The sequence below is a fragment of the Giraffa tippelskirchi genome, chromosome 3, assembly GCF_054371585.1.
Source record: "Giraffa tippelskirchi isolate mGirTip1 chromosome 3, T2T-mGirTip1v1.2.pri, whole genome shotgun sequence".
In the NCBI taxonomy this organism is placed as follows: Eukaryota; Metazoa; Chordata; class Mammalia; order Artiodactyla; family Giraffidae; genus Giraffa; species Giraffa tippelskirchi.
In genome coordinates, this window is record NC_137277.1 from 57895895 (window position 1) to 57907203 (window position 11309).

Consider the following 11309-nt stretch of genomic DNA (forward strand, 5'->3'; position numbering starts at 1 on the left):
TTGATTTTATATAGAAATACAACTGAGTTTTTTAAATTAGGCTTTTCTTGTGAAGTTTTGCCATCCTCAGTAGTTCTGGTAGCTTGGTTGTGGATTCTGCATGACTTTCTACATACATATCATGGCATCTTCTTCAAATAAAAACAGTTCTAATTCTTCCATTCGAATCTAGATACCTTTTTTTATTTTCTGATTTATTGCACCAACTACAAGTATTAATAAAATGTTGAGTAAAGGGAGTGAGTAAAGATATTCTTTGCCCTGTTCCTGATCTTCGGGGGAAGTAAAGATCTTCAGGGGAAAATACTCCATATTTCAACACTAAGTATGATGATTATTGTAGGTTTTTCATAGATGCCCTTTATCAGGTTGGAGGAAGTATCATTTATGCCTAATTTGCTGAGAGTTTTCATTAGGCATTGATGCTGCTGCTGCTGCTGCTAAGTCACTTCAGTCCTGTCCGACTCTGTGCGACCCCACAGACCGCAGCCCACCAGGCTCCCCCGTCCCTGGGATTCTCCAGGCAAGGACACTGGAGTGGGTTGCCATTTCCTTCTCCAGTGCATGAAAGTGAAAGTGAAGTCGCTCAGTCGTGTCCAACTCTTCGCGACCCCATGGACTGCAGCCTACCAGGCTCCTCTTTCCATGGAATTTTCCAAGCAAGAGCACTGGAGTAGGTTGCCATTGCCTTTTCCTAGGCGTTTATGCTGAATTTTGTCAAATGTTTTTTCTGCTTCTGATCAGATGATCATCATCTTTGTTTTTAACTTGTTAATATTGTTAATTATATCGATTGATTTTAAATATTAAATCAATCTTATGTTTATGGGATAAGCTAACTTGGTCATTATGCATTTGTCTTTTTAAATATTGTTAGGTTTGATATGCTAATATTTTGTTAAGATTTTATTTTTGTATTTTTCATGAGGAATATTGGTCTGTAGCTGTCTTTTCATGTTGTGTTTCATTTTGATATAAAGATGATTATGGCCTTATAAAATAAATTAGGATGTATTCACATGTATTCAATTTTCTGAAACAGTTTGTGTAGAATTGTATTATTTTCTTTTAAAGTATTTTGTATTTTTTTTTATTATAAATTTATTTATTTTAGTTGGGGGCTAATTACTTTACAATATTGTAATAGTTTTTGCCATACATTGACATTTTGTATTTTGTAGAATTTTGTAGTATTTTGTATTTTGTATTGTATTAGTTGTATTGTATTGTATTTTGTATTAGTTGTATTGTATTGTATTTTGTATTAGTTGGGGGCTAATTACTTTACAATATTGTAATAGTTTTTGCCATACATTGACATTTTGTATTTTGTAGAATTTTGTAGTATTTTGTATTTTGTAGTATTTTGTAGAATTCACTAGTGAAACCATCTGAGCTTTGAATTCCCTTTGTGAATTTTAAACTGATAATTCAATATGTTTAATAGATGTAGGGCTGTACAGATTATCTAATTATTCCTGAAGGAGCTTTAGTTATTTTTATCTTTCAAGGAATTTATAAATTTCATCTAAATCATCAAATCTATAGGCATAAATTTCTTAACATTTCCTTATTACCCTTTTCATATATGTTAGGATCTGTAGTTATGTCTTCTCTCTCTTTCAGGTATGTCTCCTCTCTTTGGGCTACTAGAGGTTTCTTTTATTTATCTACTCAAAGAAGAAGATCTTGGTTTTTATTGATTCTCACTATTTCTGTTTGATCTTTATTTCTTTTTTTTTTTCTACTTACTTTGGGTTTAGTTTTGTATACTTCATAATTTGATATTATGTTTTTATTTTTAAATAATTCAAAATACTTTCTAACTTGTCTTTTGATTTATCTCTTTGTATTTATTCTGGAATACAGTTATATTATGTAGATATTACACATATATATATCTACTAAGTTTATATATATATATGCCATTATATTATGTAGCAAGCCTTTTCTAGGCAAAGGAGAAAAGGGAAGGTATACCCATCTGAATGCAGAATTCCAAAGAATAGCAAGGAGAGATAAGAAAGCCTTTGTCAGTGATCAATGCAAAGAAATAGAGGAAAACAATAGAATGGGAAAGACTAGAGATCTCTTCAAGAAAATTAGAGACACCAAGGGAACATTTCATATAAAGATGGGCACAATAAAGGACAGAAACGGTATGGACCTAACAGAAGCAGAAGATATTAAGAAGAGGTGGCAAGAATACACAGAAGAACTGTACAAAATAGATCTTCATGACCCAGATAATCACGATGGTGTGATCATTCACCTAGAGCCAGACATCCTGGAATGTGAAGTCAAGTGGGCCTTAGGAAGCATCACTAAAACAAAGCTAATGGAGGTGATGGAATTCCAGTTGAGCTATTTCAAATCCTAAAATATGATGCTGTGAAAGTGCTGCACTCAATATGCCAGCAAATCTGGAAAACTCAGCAGTGGCCACAGGACTGGAAAAATCAGTTTCCATTCCAATCCCAAAGAAAGGCAATGCCAAAGAATGTTCAAACTATTGCACAATTGCACTCATCTCACACACTAGCAATGTAATGCTCAAAATTCTCCAAGCCAGGCTTCAACAGTACATGAACCGTAAACTTCCAGATGTTCAAGCTGGATTTAGAAAAAGCAGAGGAACCAGAGATCAAATTGCCAACATCCGCTGGATCATCAAAAAAGCAAGAGAATTCCAGAAAAACATCTACTTCTGCCTTATTGACTACGCCAAAGTGTTTGACTGTGTGGACCACAACAACTGAGGAAAATTCTGAAAGAGATGGACTACCAGACCACTTGATCTGCCTCCTGAGAAATCTGTGTGCAGGTCAGGAAGCAACAGTTAGAATTGGGCAAGGAACAACAGACTGGTTCCAAATTGGGAAAGAGTACATCAAGGCTGTATATTGTCACCCTGCTTATTTAACTTATATGCAGAGTACATCACAGGAACTACTGGGCTGGATGAAGCACAAGCTGGAATCAAGATTGCTAGGAAAAACATCAATAACCTTAGATATGCAGATGACACCACCCTTATGGCAGAAATCGAAGAAGAACTAAAGAGCCTCTTGATGAAAGTGAAAGAGGAGAGTGAAAAAGTTGGCCTAAAACTCAACATTCAGAAAACTAAGATCACGGCATCCAGTCCCATCACTTCATGGCAAATAGATGGGAAAACAATGGCAACAGTGAGAGACTCTTTTCTGGGGGGCTCCAAAATCACTGCAGATGGTGACTGCCATCATGAAATTAAAAGATGCTTGCTCCTTGGAAGAAAAGTTATGACCAACCTAGACAGCATATTAAAAAGCAGAGACATTACTTTGCCAACAAAGGTCCATCTAGACAAAGCTATGGCTTTTCCAGTAGTCATGTATGGATGTGAGAGTTGGAGTATAAAGAAAGATGAGCCCTGAAGAACTGATGCTTCTGAAGTGTGGTGTTGGAGAAGACTCTTGAGAGTCCCTTGGACTGCAAGGAGAGCAAACCAGTCAATCCTAAAGGAAACCAGTCCTGAATATTCACTGGAGGGACTGATGCTGAAGCTGAAACTCCAATACTTTCACCACCCGATGGCAAGAACTGACTCATTGGAAAAGACCCTTATGCTGGGAAAGATTGAAAGCAGAAGGAAAAGGGGATGACAGAGGATGAGATGGCTGTATGGCGTCACTGACTCAATGGACCTGAGTTTGAGCAAACTCTGGGAGATAGTGAAGGACAGGGAAGACTGGTGTGCTGCAGTCCATGGGGTTGAAAAAAATCAGACAGGATTGAGTGACTAAATAGCAACAACAACCTTTCTTAGCCTTGCTTTAAAATTTTTAAGATGGTATTAAAGCAGCCTTTAGTCTACAACTTGTCTTACTCCATAAAGACCATACTCTTCTCAATACCCAAATGTCCAATTCATTACAAGATTCGTCCACTCTGCCTAGTGGGAATACAAACTATTCTTGGCTCCATGAGCTCTGGATACTGCTCCTCTGGTCCTTTTGCATTGCTCTTTCCCTGACTTTGGGTAGTTTTTTTTTTTTTTTTCTTTCATGCACTAAGTTCTTAGTTAGAGGCTGGAGGGGAACTCACCACAGACGTCCCGAGCTCTCTCTCTGCACAGCTGTCCTCTCTGGCACTTCACTCTGAGAACTCTTGCTGCCTTGACTTCTCTGGACTCATTTTTTCAGCTTGTTGACTCATTGTTCTAGAAACTCTGCAGTTGGTAAGTTGGAGCAATTGTAGAGCTGCTCTTACTAATTTCTCTTCTCTTGGGAATCATTGTCCTGTGCTACCTAACATACAATGTCTGAAAATCTCTGTTTCATGTATTTCACCTCGTTTTTAAATTATTTCAAGCAGGGAGCAATCTAGTCATTCTTCCTGCATCTTGCCATGCAGTAACTTTTTTTTACATGAATATGATCCTAGATTTCATTCATATACATATAGTGTACCGAGCAACTATAATTTCATAGTACTTGAAACTAGATAACATTCAAACTTTTATGTTCAGTATCCATTTGAAGAAATTCATGACTAACGTAGACTGTAGCCCAAAAGTTGTGATTAGAATGAAAATCTGTTTAGAGTGAGGGATGATGACTGTCTTCAGGAATTTATTCTCCATGTAGCAGTCAGAAGTGATTTTTTTAAAAATCAGAAATCCAGTTATATTTCTAATTTTCTTAAGACCCTCCCATGGTTTTCTATTATACGAGAATAAAATCTAAACTCCACACAAAAGCCCGTAAGGCCCTGTGTGATCTGGCAAGAGCCAGTTTTCTGATTTTCTCTCCTAACAGTCTATCCCACTCCTTCTGAGCTTTACTCACACTGACTTTATTGTTGTTCAAAAATATTAGGCTCATTGCTACTTTCAGGCCTTAATTCTTTCAGTGTCCTCTACCTGGACAGTCTTTCTCTATATCTATCCAGGGTCAACTTTTTAAAAAATCATTCACATTAGTATTCAGGAGTTTCCTCTTCAGAGAAGCCGTCTCTTTTTATATAGCCAATTCCCACTGTACACTGTGTTTTTCAGAGCACTCACCACTGTTCTTCTCTGATTATATTCTGTGTTTTTTGTTTACTTATTTGTTACTGTCTTTTCTCCCAGCATGTAAGCTTCATGAGGAAGGGACTTTATTTGTCCTGTTTGCCATTACATGCCCAGTCTTTTGAATGGTATCTGGCATAGTGTAGACATGCAATAAATTCTCATTTAATGTGTGAAGAAATGCAGAAGACTAGAATTTTATATGTGCTTCAGATATTATTCCCTTAATTATACCAGAGATAGAAATGAGAATGATCATTACTGAGCACCCATTAAACACAAGTCACTTTACATATATCGTCTCACAGAATAGGGGCAAAATAAAATCATTTTATAGATATCAGATAAGGTTCAGAAGGATTACTTTTTTTTTTGTTTTTGGTCTAGTTATTAGAGGAGCAGGGATGTAAATCTCAGTTGATTTTCTCCAAATGCCATTATCTTTCTATCATATTTCAGTACAGATCCTCAGCTTGGTCAATAGAACACTAATGAGTTCATTAACTTCATCTAAAGGAATCGGTCCCCTGGGTCACACAACATACTGAGGGGATGAAACAAAAGATGATTTTGCTTTGTGGTGGCTGACTCAGTGCAGGGGAAATAACAGACCTACATGGGCAAAATATGTGCATATCCCATATCATTGTTTCTTGTTCCTCCTCTCTCTCTCTTTTTTTCATTCTTTATACTCTCAAGACAGATTTACAGTCCCATCTTGAATTTAAAGTCCCATGTCTTAGTGTGGTGCTACTACTGATAACTCCTTCTCAATGTCTGTTTTTCCAGCCTTTGCATTCACTATGTTGCTATCCAACATCTTTCCAACAAATGATCATGTTCTCGCTGAGCTTGTCAGAGTTCCTTTTTTTTGCTCTGAAAAGAAAGAAAACCTCAGAAAAAATGGAGTCAGGCTGCCCTGAAGGGGGAGCTCTCACACCCTCATTGCAGGAAGCAGGAAGATAAGAATTATTTTGACAACTGAGACCATAAATCATGTGGGAATTTTATTTTCTGCTTTAAAGAAAAAGAAGGGAGAATCCTCTCTGCTCCAGCAACAAAGCTCTAACCACTGTGTACAGCTGGTGAGAAAACACCAGAACTGTAAACTCCTTTTCTTCTCCAAGGAAATTCTGTTCCAAACAACCCTCCCCAGTTTCTTCCGAAAACCTAACAAAAGCTGACCTTCCCTTTGTCTCTTTGAACTTTCCTGTTTCACAATATCTTGCTTGCCCTGAACTGAAGTTCTCTGCTTTCCTCAAGCCTATTTTGCTGGTAAAATAGCTACTGTTTTATTTTTGAGGTGGACAAATCAAAGAAGCTATCGGCAGCATGTCTGCGAATGTGTTTTGGATGTTGAAGGCTTTTTCTTAATTATAACATCCTGAATTTGACACAAAAGTGAATGTAGCAGATAAATGAAAATGAATTATTGTGGGGTAGAAAAGAGGTTTTTTTTTTTAAACTTTTTATTTTTGTACTGGGGTATAGCTGATTATGGGCTATACCCCATATATGGGCTCTATGGGCTTCCCTTGTGGCTCAGTGGGTAAAGAATCCACCTGCAATGCAAGAGACCTGGGTTCGATTCCTGGGTTGGGAAAATCCCCTGGAGAAGGAAATGGCTATCCACTCCAGTATTCTGGCCTGGAGAATTCCATGGACTATATAGTTCATGGGGTCACAAAGAGTCAGACACGACCGAGCAACTTTCACTTCACTTCATAGCTGACTAACAAACAATGCTGTGATGGTTTCAGGTGAACAGTGAAGGGACTCAGACATACATATATATGTCCTCATTATCCCTCAAACCCCTCTCCCATCCAGGCTGCCATGTAGCATTGAGCAGAGTCCCATGTGCTATATAGTAGGTTGCAAGGAGTTTCTTTATATGGTAGTTGGTAGACCCTTGAGTGTTGCTTTGACCTTTCACTAAGCTAATGACTCTGTGTTATTGAAACTTTATATGTTTCTAGATCACAGTCTGCCTGCAATACGGGAGACCCAGGTTCAATCTCTGGGACAGAAAGATCCCCTGAAGAAGAGAATGCCAACCCACTCCACTATTCTTGCCTGGAAAATTCCATGGATGGAGAAGCCTGGAGGGCCCCAACTCTGAGGTCTAAAAGAGTAGGACACGACTGAGCGTGTCCTACACTCACACTCAAGGGAAAAAAAAAAACATTGTTAAGATGCTTCCACTTTCTTGCACTTCAATTTCATGTGTCCTTTTGCACTGAATGTTTGCTGATTTGGCAGCAAACTGAAGTTTTCGTGCTTATACTCTTTGAAATTGAGCTAGCATTTTGTCATATGAACTGGTTCAGCAAGTTTTCTTCTTGGCAATCAGCTTGCCTTAAGACACACCCTTGAGAATGAAGCTTTCATATTATGAATGCAATTTATGCTATTTCTTCTCAGGAGGAAAACAGGGCACATGTATCTACCTCAGATTCCCGGTAATGTATAGACTTTCAGCAATACTTCCTTTACAGAAGTCATTTAGGCACACTCAAATTTCCAGCAAACCAGAAGTAATTCAAAAGCTCAGTATACTGGGTTGTTACTCATCAAATCTGGCCTAGGTGTCCCATTTCTTATAAGAACTGAACAGAAGGAGCTAGATCTTTTAGTATTCTAGCTTAATTCTGGGATTCTTATTACTCAAAACCAGATGTATATTTCAAAGTAAAATTGCCCTAGAAGGCAATTAAAGAGATGGAGCTATCTCTTTAAACTATCAGATCACCTTCCCTGTCTCCTGAGAAACCTGTATGCAGGTCAAGAAGCAACAGTTAGAACCGGACATGGAACAGCGGGCTGGTTCCAAATTGGGAAAGGAGTACATCAAGGCTGTATATTGTTACCCTGCTTATTTAACTTAAATGCAGAGTACATCATGAGAAATACCAGGCTGGATGAACCCCAAACTGGAATCAAAATTGCTGGGAGAAATACCATTAACCTGAGATATGCAGATGACACCACTCTAATGGCAGAAAGTGAAGAGGAATTAAAGAACCTATTGATGAGGGTGAAACAAAAGAGTGAAAAATCTGGTTTAAAATTCAACATTCAAACAACGAAGATCATAGCACTGGATCCCATCAGTTCAGTTCAGTTCAGTTGCTCAGTTGTGTCTGACTCTCTGTGACCCCATGGAAGGCAGCACGCCAGACTTTCCTGTCCATCACCAACTCCTGGAGCCTACTCATATTCATGTTCATCAAGTCAATGATGCCATCCAACCATCTTATCCTCTGTCATCCCTTCTCCTCCCACCTTCAATCTTTCCCAGCATCAGAGTCTTTTACAAAGTGTCAGTTCTTTGCCTCTGTTGTCAAAGTATTGGAGTTTCAGCTTCAGCACCAATCTTTCCAATGAATGTTCAGAACTGATTTCCTTTAGGATTGACTGGGTGGATCTCCTTGTAGTCCAAGGGACTCTCAAGTGTCTTCTCCAACACCACAGTTCAAAAGCATCAATTCTTCAGAGCTCAGCTTTCTTTATAGTCCAACTCTCATATCCATACATGACTACTGGAAAAACCATAGCTTTGACTAGATGGACCTTTGTTGGCAAAGTAATGCCTCTACTTCTTAATGTGCTGTCTAGGTTGGTCATAGCTTTTCTTCCAAGGAGCAAACATCTTTTAATGTCATGGCTACAGTCACCATCTGCAGTGATTTTGGAGCCCAAGAAAATAAAGTCTGTCACTGTTTCCATTGTTTCTCCATCTATTTGCTGTGAAGTGATGGGACTGGATGCCATGATCTTAGTTTTCCGAATGTTGATTTTTAAGCCAACTCTTTCACTCTCCTCTTTCACTATCCTCAAGAGGCTCTTTAGTTCTTCTTCACTTTCTGCCATAAGGGTGGTCATCTGCATATCTAAGGTTACTGATATTTCTCCCGGCAATCTTGATTTCAGCTTGTGCTTCATCCAGTCCAGCATTTCTCATAATGTACTCTGCATTAAGTTAAATAAGCAGGGTGACAATATACAGCCTTGATGTACTCCTTTCCCTATTTGGAACCAGTCTGTTTTTCCATGTCCAGTTCTAACTGTTGCTTCCTGACCTACATACAGATTTCTCAGGAGGCAGGTCAGGTGGTCTGGTATTCCCATTTCTTTAAGAATTTTCCACAGTTTGTTGTGATTCACACAAAGACTTTGGCATAGTCAATAAAGCAGAAGTAAATGTTTTTCTGGAACTATCTTGCTTTTTTGATGATCCAGCGGATGTTGGCCATTCGATCTCTGGCTCCCCTAGCTTTTCTATCACTTCATGGCAAATAGATGGGGAAAAAGTGGAAATAATGATAGATTTTATTTTGGGGGGCTCTGAAATATGCATATGGGGACTGCATCCATTAAATTAAAAGACATTTGCTCCTTGGAAGGAAAGCTATGATAAACCTAGACAGGGTATTAAAAAGCAGAGACATCACTTTGATGACAAAGGTCCATATAGTCAATGCTGGAGCTTTTCCAGTAGTCATGTATGGATGTGAGAGTTGGACCATAAAGAAGGCTGAGCATGGAAGAACTGATGCTTTTGAGCTGTGGTGTTGGAGAAGACTCTTGAGAGTCCCTTGTCCAGCAGGAGATCAAAGCAGTCCTAAAGGAAATCAACCCTGAATATTCACTGGAAGGACTGATGCTGCAGTTGAGGCTCCAGTACTTTGGCCACCTGTTGTGGAGAACTGATTCAGTTGGAAAGACCTTAATGCTGTGAAAGATTGAGGGTGGAAGGAGAAGGGGGTGACAGAGGATGAGATGGTTGGATGGTATCACTGACTCAATGGACATGAGTTTGAGCAAACTCCAGGAGATAGTGAAGAACAGGTAAGCCTGGTGTGCATCCATCGTGTAGCAAAGATTTGGACACAACTCAGTGATCAACAGTAACAACAGAAGGCAGTAGAATCTAAGAAACACAAAGCCGAAACAGGAACACAGTGTGTAATTGCAATTCTGAAAGACATTAGTATAATTTGTGGGATTTAGACACAGAGATCTGTTAAGAGTGGGAACAAAAATGAATCAGGCAAAGGCTTAGAAATGTAGTTGGTTATGAAGATTGCAGGGCTTCCCTGGTGGCTCAGTTGGTAAAGAATTTGCCTGCAGTGTAAGAGAGCTGGGTTTGATCCCTGGGTTGGGAAGATCCGCTGGAGAAGGGAATGATAACCCACTCCAGTATTCTTGCCTGGAGAATCCCCATGGGGAGAGGAGCCTGGCAGGCTGCAGTCCTTGGGGGCTGCAAAGAGTCAGACACGACTGAGCAACTAAGCACAGTCCAACACATGGAGATTGGATTCTGGGAGGGAAATGGAAAAGTCCTTTTGTAACCTTTTGAGGAAAGGGGTAAAAGGGATGGCAATCAGGTTTCCAAGCAGAGGTTACTTCTCTGAATTGGTAACAGACTGAAAGTGAACGTTGCTCAGTCGTGTCTGACTCTTTGTGACCCCACGGACTATACAGGAGTGGGTAGCCTTTCCCTTCTCCAGGGGATCTTCCCAACCCAGGAATCAAACTGAGGTCTCCTGCATTGCAAGTGGATTCTTTACCAACTGACCTATCAGGGAATATGAAGAAAAATGGCACATGATAGGGTTCAGGAAGAGCTCTGGTCTACAATGGACTCTTCAAGCTCTAGGGTGAGGGAGCTCAAATTTCCAAAGGTATCAGCAGCCATAGAAACTCAGCAGAGGGTAGAAAATCTGGAGGGAAGGGCCTTCACTGAGATCATGCCTCATTTCCAAACCCCATCAGATTTGGGAGGAAGAGAGAGATAGAGAGTGTTGATCAAGTATGGAATAGGATATTGGAGGGGTGGAGTTGAGACGTGATCAGGGACCAAATAGGGAGGACTGAGCAGAGGATAAGTTGTGGTGGTGATGATGAGGAAGACAGGGAGAGATGGTGTTGGAAAGGAAAATGAGGGGTAAGTAGAAGTGATTATGATAATGGTGGAGGTGGGAGGGGATTGGAGCAGCAGTGGTGGTGATGGCTCAGGAACCAGATTCTGAACATTTATTTCTGGGGTGATTATTTTAAATCTTGCACATGTGGGGATTGGTAGGATAGACTCTGGGTGGGATTTTTCAATAGATTCAGCAGAAAGATTCTAGATAAGGCAGATTCAGAGGAAGCAAGGAAAGGGCTGATGTATATGACCTCCAAAGAACTAGAATTGTCTTTTACTATACTGCTTGCAAAGATCAAAGAGATGAATTTACATTTTTAAGTA

The 11309-nt window shown here is 39.4% G+C and overlaps 1 long non-coding RNA gene across 1 annotated transcript in view; it reads left to right on the forward strand.

Moving 5' to 3' along the window:
• Nucleotides 1–7252, forward strand: part of LOC145542594 (uncharacterized) — a 185074-nt gene extending 177822 nt beyond the window's left edge. The window contains exon 9 of the long non-coding RNA XR_014079967.1: nt 7033–7252. This is a non-coding gene — a long non-coding RNA (uncharacterized LOC145542594). The remainder of the gene's footprint in view (nt 1–7032) is intronic.
• Nucleotides 7253–11309: the final 4057 nt, after the last annotated feature.